Below are 17,696 nucleotides of genomic sequence, written 5' to 3'. Positions count from 1 at the left end.
TGCCTAGGATGTGATCCAGACAGTCATTCTCAATATGCCACTAAAGTATCCTGACGGTATTTTGTTTTCTCCTTTCCCCTCCTTAACCACAAACATTTCCACAAATTGTGTTTTAAGGTTTCATGTATATTGATAATTCTTTGTGGAACTTTGAGTAAAATTTTCAGAAAAGATTTGAAGCCTCCTCCAGATTTCTTTTAGTATCCACATGACCTAAAGATTCTCTATCTCTATAAAGGTAGATGTAGAACCAGAGAGAATCTATTGATGGAGAAGTGAGATCACTGCACTTAAAACATGAAGGAAACAGGAGTAAAAACATGGAGGAGACCAAGAAAAATTATGGATGAGGGAGATCAGCTACAACCAAGATGGATCTGGAAAAGCGGATGAGCAAAGCAAATTGCTGCTGTTTATACAGCTCCATCCCCTGTGGTTATTTGTGGCTGACTATGGCTTATAACTTAATTTACATAGTATACTGTGACTTTCTGACATCAAAATTTAGTTATGTAATTTCACAGGTTGTCTTGTGAAATTACTAAAAGAATTTTAACTTTACTAAAAGAATGAACCAACTTAATGTACTACTCTTGGTTAGCATTGGAGGGAAGTTTGGAAGGAAAGGGGAAGGGTCTTGATGAAGTGAGTGTGGAGCTGGACTTGAAATAAACATCTTAGAAGAAATAGTAGAGAGTTTGTTTCCTAAGACTTGGAGGGAACAAATTTGAGACATAGGCAAGAGGATGGTAGGCTAACCTATTTAACAAGTGAGTAACACTAGATGGAGATGACTGTCTAAGGAACAGGATCAGTGCCAATACTAAAGATAATGAGAACAAAGGCAACTGAAAATCAGAATTATAGTGAAGGGAGAATATTAACTAGGTCCTAAAAACTGCTAAAAGTATAGACAGAGTTTTCAAGGACAATGATTTGTGAAAGAAGACAGTAGATGCAGTGAAGCTAAGTTTTATATTTCACAGATGATAAGGAATGTGTTGTAGTCATCAGGTCCTTTGCATTGTTTGGTGTGATTCACATTAGAAAGGTTATTGTTGCTAATCATCAACATATATGACACCTGCAAATGAGTCTTTAATGGATTGTTCCAGAATCTTCTCAAATACAAGGTCATGCTACCCATTTTCTTCTTCTTTTCCAAATTTTAAACTTTTAAAATAGAGAGAAATGAGAATATTTAAGTAACTTCTTCTCTTCCTATGAGGAAGCCAAAGAATAACAAGTTTGAAGCTAAATCATAAGAGAAAAAATGATTTCTTGGGTCTGCAGTAATATTCTTCCAAAGAGCACTATTGGACTATTGGTACATTATGGCAGAAAGAACTGTTCAGTGTCACATGGTATGGCTCCATCTGGTATCCTTTAGCAAATGTCCAGATGGATTCCTTTTCTGGTTCCCAGAAAGCTTGGCCGATCAACCTGAAAAAGCTGTGCCTCTGATTTTCCATCACAATCACCCAAGAAGGTTCACAGATCTTCTTGTTTCTATCCGCATTTCTTAAGAGACCTATGCTTTTATTTTTAACCATAAAATCTGCTTCTGAATTTCTAAGTAAAAACAATGACAGCAATGTGTTTCTCTTAGGGTTTTCTTTTCCCTTTTCTTTCTTTCTTTTTTGTAATGATGATAGAAGACTGGACCTTGAAAATATCTCTCCTATTATCTTTGAAAAACTTGCTTCTTTTTTTTTTTCTGCGGGTTTATTTTAGGACGTGAAAATGTTTATCACATCATTTTCACTTAAAGAATACTTGAGATTCAGTATTCAAGCAAATACTTGAGTTGGAGGCCACACCAATGAGAACAAAACCTATAAAAAGAATTGCGTATTTGCAGTTTTCCCTACATACTCACCTCCATCCACACAGGCCAAATAACTACATAAAATATCTAATATAAAAAAGAACCCCTTATAAGAGTCTAATTTCTATGTCTTCACACCTATATACTACATCCCATCACTCATCTGGAATAGGACTATGTTATTTCCGAGCAAGATTTTTATTTTATAGCTTTATTTATTTGAATTGATACTTTTTTAAACCTAAGTATGAGCTCAGGGGGATAGTACATAAAACATTGGCTTCTCATTCATCAAAATAATGTATTTATCTTAAACTAAAATTTTCTGTTAGAAGCTAATCATATCTTATATTTTTTAACATTATATTCCTTTTTTGGACTTATAAAGAAAATGATAATTGTCTTTTTCTACTTTTTCAGAAATAGTACATCCATTTTTGTTATTAGGTAGATGTTTGGAATGAAGTTCTTTTATGAGCGTCCTTTGCAGCTAGGTCTGTCAAATGTACAAGTTCTTTCCAACGTGATATAAAATGAAATAAGGTATGCAACTTCTAACATGTGCACTACAGCTCTGTGAGGCTTTACCTCTACTTTAAGCAATTGTGAGTTACCAGAGCAGAGAGAGTTCCAGCAACAACTGTACATTCTATGGTGATTTTGAGAGCAGGAGCTACGCTCGACACAACAGCAAGATAACCATATTTTGGGTCTCTTATGCTATTAAGTATCGTTTTTACCTAGAGTTGCAACAAATTTGACATATTTAATTTTGAGAGAAAAATAAATTTCTACCTTCATAGCCTTCTTATTGAAATTTTCTAGCAGAGTCATTTCAAACTAAAACCCAAGTAGTAATGTATATAATTGAAATGAAAAATTTTCAGAACACTATTCAGTATCATAGCAAGCTGTCAAAATCATGGTAGATAATAAAAAGACAAAAAGAAAGTGAATCTTTGGGCCTGTTCCTACTTTTCAATGTATTTTTTCCTTTTTCAAGTTATTTTTCAACATTCCATCAAATCAAACTGAACTTATATATTTTGGCACCCAAAAACCCCTAATTTCCAAGTTGAAGCATCCATGATATTTTTTCCATTTGGCAATACAAAATGTTTTTCATGAATTCAGAGTATGAAGGAAATAAACACACACTTCATATCTCAGAAGAATCCCTCCACAATGAATGCAAGTAGGCCGTGTATAAACCCCCAGCTTCCTCGCACTATTAGATGGATTAACTCCAAATCATTTCTTCTACCTGATTTCCAGATTCAATCAAGATAGTACCAAGCTTCCTATCTTATCTTCCTCTGGCCCCACTTCCTCAGTGTTCTATTCTTTTTACCAAGGATCTAGTCATAAACAAATCTGCATAAATAATCTTTACCTTAGGATCAGCTCCTTTTGGTGCTGGAACCAAGATACTGTGTATTTTCTAAGGGTCAGTAGAAACATTTATTTCCAGGTGAGTGCTTCATTTTTTTGAATTCCAGTCCTCTATATAGAATAAAACCAAGTCTGATATGCACCTTGAAAAACTGCCATTCAAATCTTTACCAACTACACATCCAAGAAAGATTAGTTTCTAAAATATATAAAGAACAACAAAAAAGGACCTGGACATAAAGAAAATAAATAACCCAATTTAAAATGGAGTAAAGATTTAAACAGAAAGTTCTCAAAAGATGAAACATAAATGGTTGAGAAACATTTAAAGAAATATTAAACATCCTTAGTCGTCAGGGATATACAAATCAAAACTACTATGAGATTCCATCTTACACCTATCAGAATGGCTAAGATTAATAAAACAAATTATAGCTCATGCTACTGAAGATTTGGAATAATGGGAATACTTATCCATTGCTTTTGGGAGTATGGACTTGTACAGCCACTATGGAAATCAGTGTGCCAGATCCTCAGGAAGCTGGAAATATATTTACCTCAAGATCCAGCCATACCACTCTTGTGCATATACCCAAAGGATGCTTCGTACTACTGTAGAGACAGTAGCCCAACTATATTTATTGGTGCTCTACCCATAATATCCAGAAATTAGAAACAGCCTAAATATCCACCAACAGATGACTGGATAAAGAAAATATGGTACGTTTACATGTTGGAATATTACTCACCTTCTTAAATCATAAAATTCATGGTAAATGGATGAAGTTAAAAAATTCATTCTGAGTGAGGTAACAAAGACCCCAAAAGACAAATATGATATATATATCCACTGGTATGTGGATGTTAGCTTTTAAGTCTTTGATAAGCAGGCTATAATCCATATAACTGCAGAGGTAGATATAGAGCAAGGGACTAGGTGGAGGAAAAGATCTCCTTATGAAGAGGAGATAGAATAGATATTTATGGATGGATGGATGGATGGATGGATGGGTGGAGAGGGGGCTGTAATGGGAGGGTCTGTAATGAGGGACTGTAATGGGATGGGGAGAGTAGAGGGGGTAAGGGAGGTAATACTGGGAAGACAGCTAAAACAAAGAATCATTTGAGGGGTCATATGGAAACTTAATAGAGTTGAAGTTTTGTATATATTTTATATATATTCATATATATGTGTATATATGCACATATATGAATGAAATGAAATAGAAATAGAAATCACTAACTAATTGGAAAGGCAAAGCCCTAAATAGATATCTCACCACCAAATGAAACTTCCAGTGCTAGGAATAGGTTCCATCTAAGTGAATTGTTGTTTGAAGGGGCCCCACAGAACCCCAAACAACCCAGACTATTATCACGGCTATTGGTTGTTCTTCACAAGCTGATAGTAAGACCCTATTGCTTTAGACAACACCACATAACTCACTGAACACAAAGTAGTTGAGTTGGTGTCAACCTAGAGCCTTCATCCCTATTGACTAGTGTTCATGGTACTAGAAGGTACTCCACACACTACTAGAAGAGAGAAGTAAACACCAACCCAGCTATAAACCCTGAAATCTACAATGGTGATCTGCCTGCAAGATATGCTAGTACAATAATGGCACAAATGTTGTAGGGGTAACCAACCACTATCTAATTGGAATTAAGGTCTACTTTATGAGATGGAACCTATGCCTTATACTGCATGGGTGACCATGAACCAGAGACTAAATAGGTCATGGACCTAGAGGAAAATGAAATACATACTACTGTTCTGCTAAAGCACCAGTTCTCATCCTGTAGGTCTCAATCACTTTGGGATTGAATGACTTTTTCATGGAGGTCATATATGAGGTACCCTGCATATCAGATATTTTCATTACAATTCATAACTGTAGCAAAATTACAGTCATGAAGTAGTAACAAAAATAATTTTATGGTTGAGGAAACCACAACATGAGGAACTGTGTTAAAGAGTCATAGCATTAGGAAGGTTGAAAACACTGTGCTAAAGGAAAGTAGCAATAAAATGACTCCTATAAACATTCTGCTATACTCATAGATCAGTATCTTGCCCAGTCATTATCATAGACTCTTCCTCCCACAGTAGGTGGGAACATATACAAAGATCCACAACTGGACATTGTGTAGAGCATGAGAGACCTTGGAAATCTCAATCCTGAATAGGATGTCTCCATCAAATCCCTCCCCTCAGGGCTCAGACCAGTGTAGAAGAGGAAGTAGAAAAATTGTAAGAGTCAGTGGGGATGAAAGCGGCCAAGGAAACAAGATCTTGCAGACACAACAGGACCTGAACACATATGATCTTTCATACTGTGGCTGCAAGTACTGGGCCTGTATAGGTCTAAGCCAGATGGGGCACCTGCTCTGAATAGGGAAGTGAACACAAATCCCCATCCCCAACCCAGAAGCTATCTCCAACTGATAACTGCTCACAAAGAAAAAATTAGTTTTCTCCAGTGGAGTCTCACTGGGTATACAAATCACACATAAAGGCAGTAGATACCCAACACAAAATGAACTCGTGTAGTTTGGAAGGTTTTGTTTCATTTTGTTTTTTGTTTGTTTTCTATTGCATTGTCTTACCATGCTTTGTCTTGGCCTTTGTTTTTTAACACTACAGATCTTTTGCTTATATATTATGATTTCTGATTTTGTTTTTAAGGGTTTTCTATGTGTAAAAATGTGTGTCTCAGCATCTGTCTGTATGCATTTCTTTTACTTTTTCTTTGGCTATTTTTTTCTGCTTGTTTGCTTTGTCCTATTCTGGTGTGTTATAATTTTAATACACACACACACACACACACACACACACATATATATATAAAGTGTTTATTTATATAATAAAGTGTTATATATATAAGTATATATGTATATGTACATGTACACATATAAATGCATATATGTATACACACACACACACACACACACACACACACACACACACACACATATATATATATATATATATATATATATAAAACTTACAATTTAGTCAGTTTCCACATGGTCTTTTAAACCCCTCTAGTGTTAGCTGTACTTCCCCCATACACATTGTCCTCCCCTTCTAACCTTGTCACTTAAACCTCCCAGAACTTGGAGTTAGGACCTTATTGCTGAAGATTCCACAGAGCTGATCTCAGCACACATAGAAATCAGGTCAGCACTTATAAGGTAGCTTCTTCCCTTCTGGCTAGCTTTCATAGTACCAGAAGATGCTATGAAGGCTACCAAGGGGGAAGTCATCACCAGTCTTACCCAGATGTAAACCCTGTGAAAGATAATAATGACCAGCATGGTGAGCTTATACTCATGGGAACAGTAGTGCCATGAATGTTATGGAGATAACCAACTGCTTTCTGATTGGATTTAAAGCTTACTCCACAGGAAGAAATGCATGTTTAATACTGTAAATTTCATCAAAAGCCCATGGTTAGAAAACTCATAGATCCTGGGTGTAAACCACCTAATTTGATTAGTATGTCAAATAGATATATTACCAAACTCTTCTCTATATTTTTATTTCTCTACCCATACATTAGGGCAGCTCTGAGACCTCAGTTCTTTGTGTCATGAACAGTGCTTCATGCAGGAATTCAGAGCTTGTCAAAGTACTGAGAATAAGCATCAGTGGAACACTCAATCCCAGATGGGACATCTACATTACACCACATGCCAAGTCTCAGGGTCTGTCATAGAAGAAGAGATAGACAGATTGTAAAGCAGATGTCTAGGGTGACTGGAGGAAACAGTAACTTCTGGGCATGAAAGATCCACTCCATTTATGAACTCAACGTGGCTGTGGTTGCCTATGCAAGACCTGCACAAGACCAAACTAGTCAACATTTTACCATGGAGGGGGAAGTGCTTCAAGAATCCCCACCCCTAAGGAGCTAGGAACAGTTGAGGACTTCTAGGTGAAGGAGAGTGAGTTTTCCTTGCTTGGCCTCCAGTAGGTCAGAAACATCTCCATATCCATGGATCTATTAACATCACAAATTAGATTTAGACATCTTTTAAAGGCTTTGTGGGAGCAGGGAGCACCAGCTCAGTGTGGGTATGAAGTTCTGAGGTTCCAGTTATATTCCAATATCTAGAGTCTGTAGTGCTGTGGTCACAGAGGTTACTTTGTACCTATGTCTCTAAACACAGCTCAAGATAGTAGATAGATTTCAGTGTGTCTAAAGTTTGGTAACTTGCTTCTGGTAGGTTCATAGAACCTAAAAGGTGACCACGATTTTGACCTCTATCTGATTGTTTCTGTCCCTAGAGTGCAGTCTTACTTTTAGTCCTATTGGAACACAGCCAAACAGGATCACCTCAGAGACTCATTTTAAGAATCAACCCTAACTTTAACGAGTCCCCATAGCTGACTTCATGCAAATGTTCCGCTATTAAGAGCCATAGAAAACAAAACACCTCAAAAGTTTCTAAAGAAGTGTAAGTCAAAAGAAACTCACTCTGGCAAATGTACAAAAACACAACAAAGTAACAAAGAATATGACACAGCCACCACCACTATTACCCATAATCAACTGCCACATTCCCTATGAAGGATCCAAAGCTACAGATATAGCTGAAATATATAAGAAAGAATTCAGGGTTTTACTTTTTAAAACAATTAATGATCATATTGATGAATCAAACAAATTCACAAATTAAGGAAATCTATTCCAGACCTGACAAGATCGTCTCCAAAGTGAAAGTAACAGAAAATTGGAAGCAAAAGATCAAAATGTTGAGGAAAAATTAGGCAAAAATTAAAACACTGAAAAAAATCCACAGAAATATTTGAAATGAAAGAGATGGTCAAGCAAATAAAAAACACAACTGATAACACCATTAACAGACAATCCCATGGAGAAGAATAAATTTCAGGGATAGAGAACAAAATTGAGATGATAATACAAATAGATATAAACAAAGAAAAAGTAAATAAGGAGCATGAATGATATTTCCAAAAGGTATGGAGATTAAAAAGAACAGTATAAAAATCAACTAGAGTTGGTTCTTCAAAAAACTTAACAAAATTGATAAACTGATAAAAAAGACAGATAAGAGATAAGGCAATAAAATTAGAAATTAAAGGGGTGCCATTATAATAAACTTTAATGAAATACAGAGCATTATAAGAGATTATTATGCAAACTTATACTCTAAAAAACTGGTTAATACAGAAGAAATAGAACAGTTTCTACATGCACACTATTTACTCAAATTAAGCCCTAAAGTTACAAGCTTAAACTGACCCATTACAAGCATGAGATTAAAGCTGTAATCAAAAGCTATTCCTCAAAGAAAATTCCAGGACTGGACAGATTTGTTGTTGAATTCTGTCAAACATTCAGTGAATATCTCACACAAATTTCTTAACTTGTTCCATAAAAGAGAAAGTGAGAAACCAAATTAATTCTATGAAGCAAGTGTTATTATGATACAAAAACCTGGTAAATATGCGACATAAAAGAAAACTATGGACCAATTTCTTTGATGAATACAGATGCAAAATTTATCAACATAACACTTGCAAAACTAATTCAAGAACACATTAAGATTAAACATTATGACCAAGCGGGCTTTATTCCAGAAAGGTAAAGTTTGTTCAAAATACATAAATCAACAAATGTAATGCATCATATAAATAAATGTAGGGACAGTGTTGAGGAATATTATTTTAAGATGTGTTACATTTGTTTATGCTGTGGAACATTTATTTAATGATACAAAGATGTGTTCATTTCTTTATGTTGCATTTGTTTAACTCTGTGAAGCATGTTACTGTGCCTGTCTAAAACACCCAATTGGTCTAATAAAGAGCTGAACGGCCAATAGTTTGGCAGGAAAGGATAGGTGGGGCTGGCAGGCCGAGAGAATAAATAGAAGAAGAAGTCTGGAAAGAAGGAAAATCAAGGAGTGAGAAAAGAAAGGGAAAGCCACACAGCCACACAGCCAGACATGGAATAAGAAGGAAAGAAAAGATATACAGACATAGACAAAGGTGAAAGCAAAGAGTAGATGGGATAATTTAAGAAAAGCTGGCAAGAAACAAGCCAAGCTAAGGCCAGGCATTCATAAGTAAGAATAAAAGTCCATGTGTACTTATTTGGGAGCTGAGTGGCAGGCTCCTCAAACAGCAGTAAGAACAAAGAGCCAAAAGAGTAAAGAATTAAAACACAAGAACTACAGGACACAAACCACATAATTATTTTAATTGATGCTGAAAAGGCATTTGACAAGTCAACATACTTTCATGAAAAAAATCTGGTGACTTTAGAAATAGATGGAGCTATTTCTATTATTTCAAAATAATAAAGTTTATTGACACCCCTGTAGCCAACATGATATTGATTCAAGGTAAACAGCATTTCCTCTAAAATCAGGAATAAAACAAATATGCCCACTATCCTTTCTTTTATTTGATACAGTCCTCAAAGCTTTAGCTATAGTAATTAAAAAAGAGAAAGACATAAAGGGATGGAAATAGGAAAGGAGGTAGTCAAACAATATTTGAATATGACATAATTCTCATTACTTAAAAAAGCCTATCCAGTCTGCCAGAAAATTGTCAGACCTAATAAACAAAGTTGCAAGACACAACAACATAAAAACAATAGTTTTCATATATAGCAACAATGTAATTGTAGAAAAAGAAGTTAGGAAAAATTTATTAAAAATACCTCAAAAACAAATGTTTAAGAATATATCTAACCAAAAAAGAGAAAGATTTCTACAATGAAAATTTCCAGACACTGAAAAAGAAACACTTAGGCATTCCGCTGAAGACATAGTTCATGTTAAAAGTTAAAAGAGTTCATTTTGCTTCTGGTTTTGGGAATACAGTCCAGCATGGTGATAAAGGCACGGTAGTGGGAACATGGAAATTTGCAACCTTGCATCTGCTGTCAGAAAGCAGAATTCCATTAGAAAGTGAGGGACCCAGACAACTATCTCATGTTGCTCCCTTTTATTCAGCCCATAGCCACAGTTCATTGGACTGTGCTGTTCAAGACAGGTCTTTTCCATTAGTTAAATTTCTCTGGAGACACTCTCATAGACATCCCCAGAGGTGTGTTTCTAGGTGATTCCAAAACCGATCACGTTAACAGAAGATTAGTCACAACAGAACCCTTTGTGTAAGTGTTCTCATGACTAATTTCTTCTTCCTTTTCCTATTAGAATGCTATTGGCTTACACTAGTCATTTTCAAATACTACCTGAACCCTGTGGTCCTCTATAATTCTCCATCCTCAGTGTGAAGTCGTTCCTTGATATGCATTGTTTGTGTTCCCAGACCACAAACTGGGCTCAACGTAAGCAGAACTTTCACACATCCTAACCCTTCTCGTCTCCACATTATTCAGTCTAGTCTCTTAGTTTTAGCAGGCATGCAAAGCATTTGTTTCATTAGTGTACCATTTTCAAGTAGTTAATGTACTAAAACCTGAATTTGCAATGCCCAAGGAACCTCACAGACCATTTAATGATGATATTACCTTCTTATATTGCTTAGATTAAACATGAAAATTAGAAAGCCACATCAGCAGCATGTGACAGCAGACTATCTTACCCCATCCTGCAGTGAGAGGAGAGTTGGCTGGATGAAACAGGTTGCCTGCAGGTATTTGATGCATGGGGTTTGTAAGGAAGGAGACAGCTTTAACTATTCTCTGACAGTCCATATGGTGTGTTATGCAAGTATTATTAAAGAGGGCACTGCATTTTCCAAGATCGCCGTGGATGAGCACAGTGAGTCATTAAGACAGAAAGAATTTACTTGTACAGAACTGAGCACAAAGTTATCCTTTGCTGCTTCCTCAAGTCTCTCCTTTGGATTTGAATTACTCTTTGCAATGAATCCAGGTGATGACAAGTCAAGAAACCAGAACTTTCCAACTGGTGGAGTAAGTTAAGAGCACTGGGTGAATGCCATTGAGTCTGTTCCTAGGCAGCCTTAAGTTGAGGCTGTACTGCCTCCACCCCCAAACCTTACACTGAAGTACCTCTGCAGGGCTCAGTGGCCAAGGCACAGTCAGAGAAGGAGCCAATATCTGTGGAGACAAAGTAGTTTTGCCCCTGTGCTACAGTGGGAGAGTGTTGCTGTGGAGAAAGCCATGTATTTCCACGGAGACTCCTGTGACGTGTGGGGACTGCAGACCCTACACCTGATGGATGCTGCCCAGAGGCCAGAACACATAAAGTCTTGAAAAGGATGTGGAACTCACTTTTGCTGTGTAGCACAGTAAGTATCTGGTGTGTGGGATCCATATGTAGGTTGTCTGTAAGAAAGCCAACCCCATCCAGCATGGTTTTAGAATCCTCTCCAACTGTAACCACACCTGCTGGGTCAAGTATATTGGCAAGTGGAAGAGTACTAAGTGATGTAAGAGCAAGCACATAAAGCTAGACTCCTTCTCAGTCTTGGTTCATGCTTTCTACTTTCAGGAAGAACTTAGTGTCATGCCAATGTCCAACTTGAAGAACTGCATTTAAATGCTCATATTTTATCATGAATCCAGGGTGTTTGAATTTGGATTTCTATTTTTTATTTCAGTAGGCTGCTGCTAGGTGAGCTGGTCTGTCTGTTTTATTTGAATTGAGAAACCCTGTGTATCAGTTAGGAGACTCCTCATACATTTTGAGGAGATTTTGTTCAATAGATTATGTAGTTTATGCTCTGTAAAGAAATTTTCTAACTTCAAATGTGTGTTTCCTAAAGTTTTGACATATTCTGTCTTCCTATTCCATCTATTAAAATAGCCAATAGTCTACTATCCTTTAAAAACTGTTCTCATAACTGAACAAGAAGGTTAACATCATTTTAATTGTTTAAAATCATATAATTAATAAATTAATAAGTTGTAAAATGGAGTCAACATAGATGTGTTAACTTGGATTACACATATATTTTAATGTTAAATTCTAAATTCAAGGCATTTATAGTTGTTTGAAACTATTTGTATGATACTGTAGGTTACAACATTTCACATGAATGGTCTCAAATCCATAAAATATTCAGTACTGAAACATAAAATATTAGTCTTTTCTATCAAATACCATCAAACTTGTATTTCTCCAAGAAATTGAAAACTTTTTGTCTCCCTCACCTTGTAAGACTTTTATGCAAATGTTTTGTCTCCACTTAATCTTTGTTTTCACAAAGGTCCTGGTGGATTCTCAGAACTTAAGTGACTTAGTGGCTGTCCTCTTCCCACTGCCCTTCATTTCCTCTCTCTGTGCCAGAGTTTTTTTAAAACTAGCCAATCATGAAAGATTGTAAGGTTGGACCCCAGTCACTGAGGGAAAGACACAGTCACTACCTGTACTAGAATAAAATCAAATGGACACACAGCTTCTGTGTAGTGCTTCCTCCACTTTATAAGCAGAGCATCCTTTGGATCAAGAGTCAAGTTTTGCCTTGTTGAGACACTTCTGTTGGAATGGTACTCTCTTTATTTGTGACCTTAAACTTATTTCTAACTCTTGATCAGGAGGGGAAGCTATGTATATTTGAGTGAAGCAGATATCTAGAAAATCTTTATATTTGCTGCTCAACATTGCTTTGAACAAGAAAATTCTCCAAAATAGATTCTATTAGCACTTGAATTTTTCAGATATTCTATCATAGGAATGAGAAAGTAAAAATACAGAAAATTGGTAGAAAAAGGTAGAGTCTTTACTGAAGGAAACATGACTAAGTAGTTTTTAAGCCTTCTGCCCCATGACTGAAAGAGAAACAGAGTAGAGTGCTGTGACTGGAGCTTTGTGGACTATTTTGGTGAGAAGGTGAAGACCAATGAACTGATAGAAATGCAGTCAATGAAGTGTTGATCCTGGCTCATGAGATTTCATTGGGGAGGGAGCTTGGCTACTGTGCTAGAGGTCACTCATATTACATTCAAGCAAGTAATCTTACTGCATTCTGCCCATGTCCTAACTTTTTAATGAGGTTAAAATCAAAATAGGCTTGAACAGTTTGTCAGAAAATTTCCAGACAGCATAGTATAGTCAGTCCCATGGTAACTGGTCACTGTGTTTATTGATATTGATAACGACAATCCAAAGCAGAATAGTATGAAAGATGTGCAGTTTTGTGAAGAAAACAGTACAAGTAAATTTAAAAACTGCAGACAAAGTGTCTGGGAAGAGAGCAGCTGAAATTATTTTTAAAAAGATTAATGTTAATAAGTAGAAACACTGGTCTTTGCACTGGGACAATAAGAAAGTTGCCTCAAGAGCAAGACACCATCATTGGAAAGCTCCAACTTGTAAAGATGCAAGTTCATTTGAAAGGAGAAAACATGTACTGTGATTACAGGTAAAGAGGTTCCCTGACAGAAGACAGCAGCGTAAGGAGCTGTTTTCCCACATCCAGCCAGTAAGGTGTCCAAAAGTCACTTCTGCTGTGGTAAAATTGAGGCATAGAACATCTCACATTTTCAAAAGAACCCCACAGTATCATTCACATGATAACTAGTTTTTCAGGCATACAAAATGTGAAAAATTATAGCTTCATAGAGTCTTATACCAAGGTTCTAGAAATCACCTCAAGTGAGACAATGTGTCATAGAGCTGAAAAGCCATGCGCAAAACTGTGAAAATGATAGGACCATGACATATCTACTCAGGAAAGTTACTGTCTTTTGTTTTGTTTTGTTTTGTTTTGTTTTGTTTTGTTTTGTTTTGTTTTGTTTTGTTTTGTTTTTCAAGACAGGGTTTCTCTGTGTAGATTTGCGCCTTTCCTGGAACTCGCTTTGGAGACCAGGCTGGCCTCAAACTCACAGAGATCCGCCTGCCTCTGCCTCCCAAGTGCTGGGATTAAAGGTGTGCACCACCACACACCCAGCAAGTTACCATCTTGAAATGTGGCTGGCCTAGGAAAGAAGCTACTTATGCTTCAGGTAGCAGACTGGGAGGAACAGGATGCCAAAGGTTGTTGGAGTCCACATGATGCCATCAAATAATCCAGGATATTGGATATGGACCTTTGGAATTTGGTGTTTTTCTTGCTGTCCTTGGGTTTTGCTTTGGTTTGATCTTTCCTTGATATTCTTCTGTTCCTCTCCTTTTGAACAAGACTATTTATTCTGTGCTGTTGGATATGGGAATTATGTAGCTTGTGTTTTTATTTTACACAGGATCACAGTTAAAAGTTTGTCTTGAGTCTCAGAAGAATTTTTAGATGCTTTAACAGTATTGAGACTGTTAATGATTACGGGGACTTTTGGAGTTTAACTAAACTCATTTTATATTATAAAAATGACCATGAGTTTTTTTTGAGGTCCAGGGGTATAATGGCACCTTAAAAGTGACATGTTTGTGGACTGGTCATCAGTTAGGAGTGCTTATTGCTTTACAGAAAACCCAAATTCAGTTCCCAAACCTCGTGGTAGGTAGCTCACAACTTCTGGCCTCTGTAGGTGTGCACTCATGTGCACAGCCACAAAATACACATACATACACATAATTAAAAGTCAAAATAAAATCTAAAACTAAAAGTGACATGTTTGGATGTCAAGTGAAAAGAGGTAAACTTGTGATGATTAATCATCATTCTCAAAATGAATGTATTCAGAAACCTTGAAAGCATACATCTGGGTTTGTCCTTAAGGGCAGAGAAGTTTAAGTAAGGAGGGAATATGAGCGATAACATACTATAGACTGCAGCCCTGTTCTGAATAAAAGGGAAAAAGGACAAAGTGATATGAAGACCAGCATTCATCTCATCCCTTTCTGCTTCCTCACTGTGGAAAGTGTCGCACACACCTGCCATGATGAACCAAAACTGAACCAAAACAAACCTTCACTTCCTAAAGTTGTTTGTCATCTGGTATTTGGACATAGCGACAAGGGAAGTAGCTCATCCTGCTTTTATCATGGAAATAGTTAAGCAGTTTGATCTAAAGCAGTGTTTTGCAACCTTCCAACTGCTGTGACCTTTTAATACAAGTTCCTCATGTTGTGGTGACCCTAACCATAAAATTATTTTCATTGCTACTTCACAACTGTATTTTTGCTAGTGCTATAAATCCTAATGGAAATATATGATATGCAAGATATCTGATATTTGACCCCTATTAAAAGATCCCCTTTCCTTGCTATCCATTGGTCACCAGTCCATAGGGACAAAGGAGCAAACTGATGACAGAGACCTTTGTATGGGCTGTGAACATAAGGGAAATAGCCTTCCAGGATACTGCCTCAGTGAGACAGCTCAGTTTTACTCCAGAGTATAGAGAATATATAAAATCGGGAATCACCTAATTTGCTGGGCACTCACCTAATTTGCATTAAACAGCACACTCCTATCATAATGCTCCTAGTACAAGGCTTAATTATAATCTGTGGAAGCATGGTCCTATCATAATGCTCCTAGCACAATGTCTAATTACCATATAGACAACAGGGGGAAGTTTCTGCAAGGAACTCTGTCAAGGGTCATACCAGAGATAAGTGCATATGTGCCTAGAGACAGTCTTCAAATAAAGTCAGGTAGAGAACATGGCACCTGGTGCCATGGGGAGGGAGTCTTCCGTGTTACCAAGCTTGGAGAGAGCTGCCAGGCCATTGTAGGCTGCAACCTCTGACAAGCAGGGCCTCCCAGCAAACTCCCACAGGGGTTGTGACCCACAGGTTGAGAACCACCAATTTAAAGTTTGCATAAGGTACTTCTAGGAACATTGCACTAAACTTACTGCTTGTATACAACTTCAGTTCTAGAGTTCCTACCACATCATAGATGCAGAGAGGAACATGATTTCTCTTTACCCTGCTTGATGCTGTCCTAAGGGAATTCACCTAACACATTTGTATCTCCTTCCTTTTGGTCCTATGTTGAACAAGGATGAAAGAAAAGAATCTTTTGAACTGAGGATTAAGAAGTACAGATCAGGAAATGGGACAGAAAAATAGTTAAATCAGGAAGGGCTTCTGCTTCGAAGGAAGAAATTGTATCCACTGGAATTGTAAGAAGGTTTTGGGGATGAAGAAGAACATAATTCTATTTGGCCTTCTAGTTCACATTTTCCTTATTGTAGCAAGCCAGTTTGCCCAGAAGCAGACTTGCAGAGAGAGCTTTGGTGTTGAGAATGTGTACTCCTATCCTGGGGATAGGGGTGGCTCAATTAGTAAAGTGATTGCTTGATTTTGATCCTCAGTAACCCCAGAAAAATCTGGATGTGGTACATACCCGTAATCTCAGTGCTGAACAGGTTCCTGTTGCTCACTGGCAAAACATATAGCATATGTGGCAAGTTCCTGGCCAATGAGAGACCCTGTCTTGAGGGGGACAATGTCCCAGATAAAAAAACACATGAGGTTATTATCCTAAGTTCCATACTTATATGAATTAACACCAACATGCACACATACATTAACCTGCACACACATGAACACACACACACACACACACACACACACACACACACACACACACAGGAACAAACATACACAGTGCCTTGGTGACATAACACCATAGATGAATGGAAGGGAAGCAGAACCAGACAGAGAAAAGGTCACAAAGATGCAGAGTGTCATCAACTCTGGCCAACTTTTCAGGAAGTTCTGGAGCTACAGTGGCCCTTCAGAGTTGCACCAAAATGGGCCAAGATGGGCACACTTTGATATTGCCACAGCCATTGGTTATTTTTGTTGTGCCCAGATCGAGACCCCCAGAGAGACCACCAAAGACGAGCATGCCGGAATGCAAAAGCAAGGTTTAATTTTGGATATACAATAGAAGCCTAGGCAGGGACTTCGTCCAATACATCCAACGCAGTGGAGGCTGGAGGAAGTGCCCACCTGTCTGCAAGCTCAGTTTTTAAAGGCAAAAGCCACAAGGTCACATCATTTAGGGGTGCTAGTATGGGTACAATTCTGATTGGCTCGCTTCTAGAGGCTTTCTAGAAATCATGGCTTAATCTTACTTGTAAGGGGATGGTTGCCATTGCTCATTGGCTGCCCTCAGGTGGGGACATTTTTATGGTCAGTCACCCTGGAAACCAGGGTTGGAACATTCTATAGTCTGGCAGTCATTACCTTGTGACTACCTTGTGACTCTGTACTTTTACACTTCCTGGTTTCTGGAATCTGGACTGACTTGTTTCAGTAACTATTGGCCTATTCCTAGAAGGAGAAATCTTAGGCCTTAGATTTTGAGTGAAAGCATTTTGGTCTTATTTCTAAGATGGCTCATTTTGGTCTCACAATTTTATCCAATTTGCCCCAGGAAGGGCTAGGACCTGGAACAGGTCAGTTCCCCTGGGCTGGGGCAATATTTGAAGTTGCTGAGTAAACACCCTACTCCTATGTGCTAAGAAACAAGTATTTCCTGGAATGGGCATTCTGCATAACATGTTAAGCATCTACCACATCAAATTTACTTATTTCAGAATCACCTGGGTGTAGCTAGATGTTTTCCTGTGCCCTCCCACTTTGCCGGCTGTCGGAACAAATC

The 17,696-nt window shown here is 37.5% G+C and overlaps 1 pseudogene; it reads left to right on the top strand.

The window, feature by feature from the left end:
- Positions 1-10,842: 10,842 nt before the first annotated feature.
- Positions 10,843-11,734, top strand: LOC131907874 (E3 ubiquitin-protein ligase makorin-1-like; annotated as a pseudogene).
- The last annotated feature ends 5,962 nt before the right edge of the window (positions 11,735-17,696 follow it).

Source organism: Peromyscus eremicus, chromosome 4 (assembly GCF_949786415.1).
Source record: "Peromyscus eremicus chromosome 4, PerEre_H2_v1, whole genome shotgun sequence".
Lineage (NCBI taxonomy): Eukaryota > Metazoa > Chordata > Mammalia > Rodentia > Cricetidae > Peromyscus > Peromyscus eremicus.
Note: the sequence above shows the minus strand (reverse complement) of the source record. Positions and strands in the feature narration are given on the sequence as shown.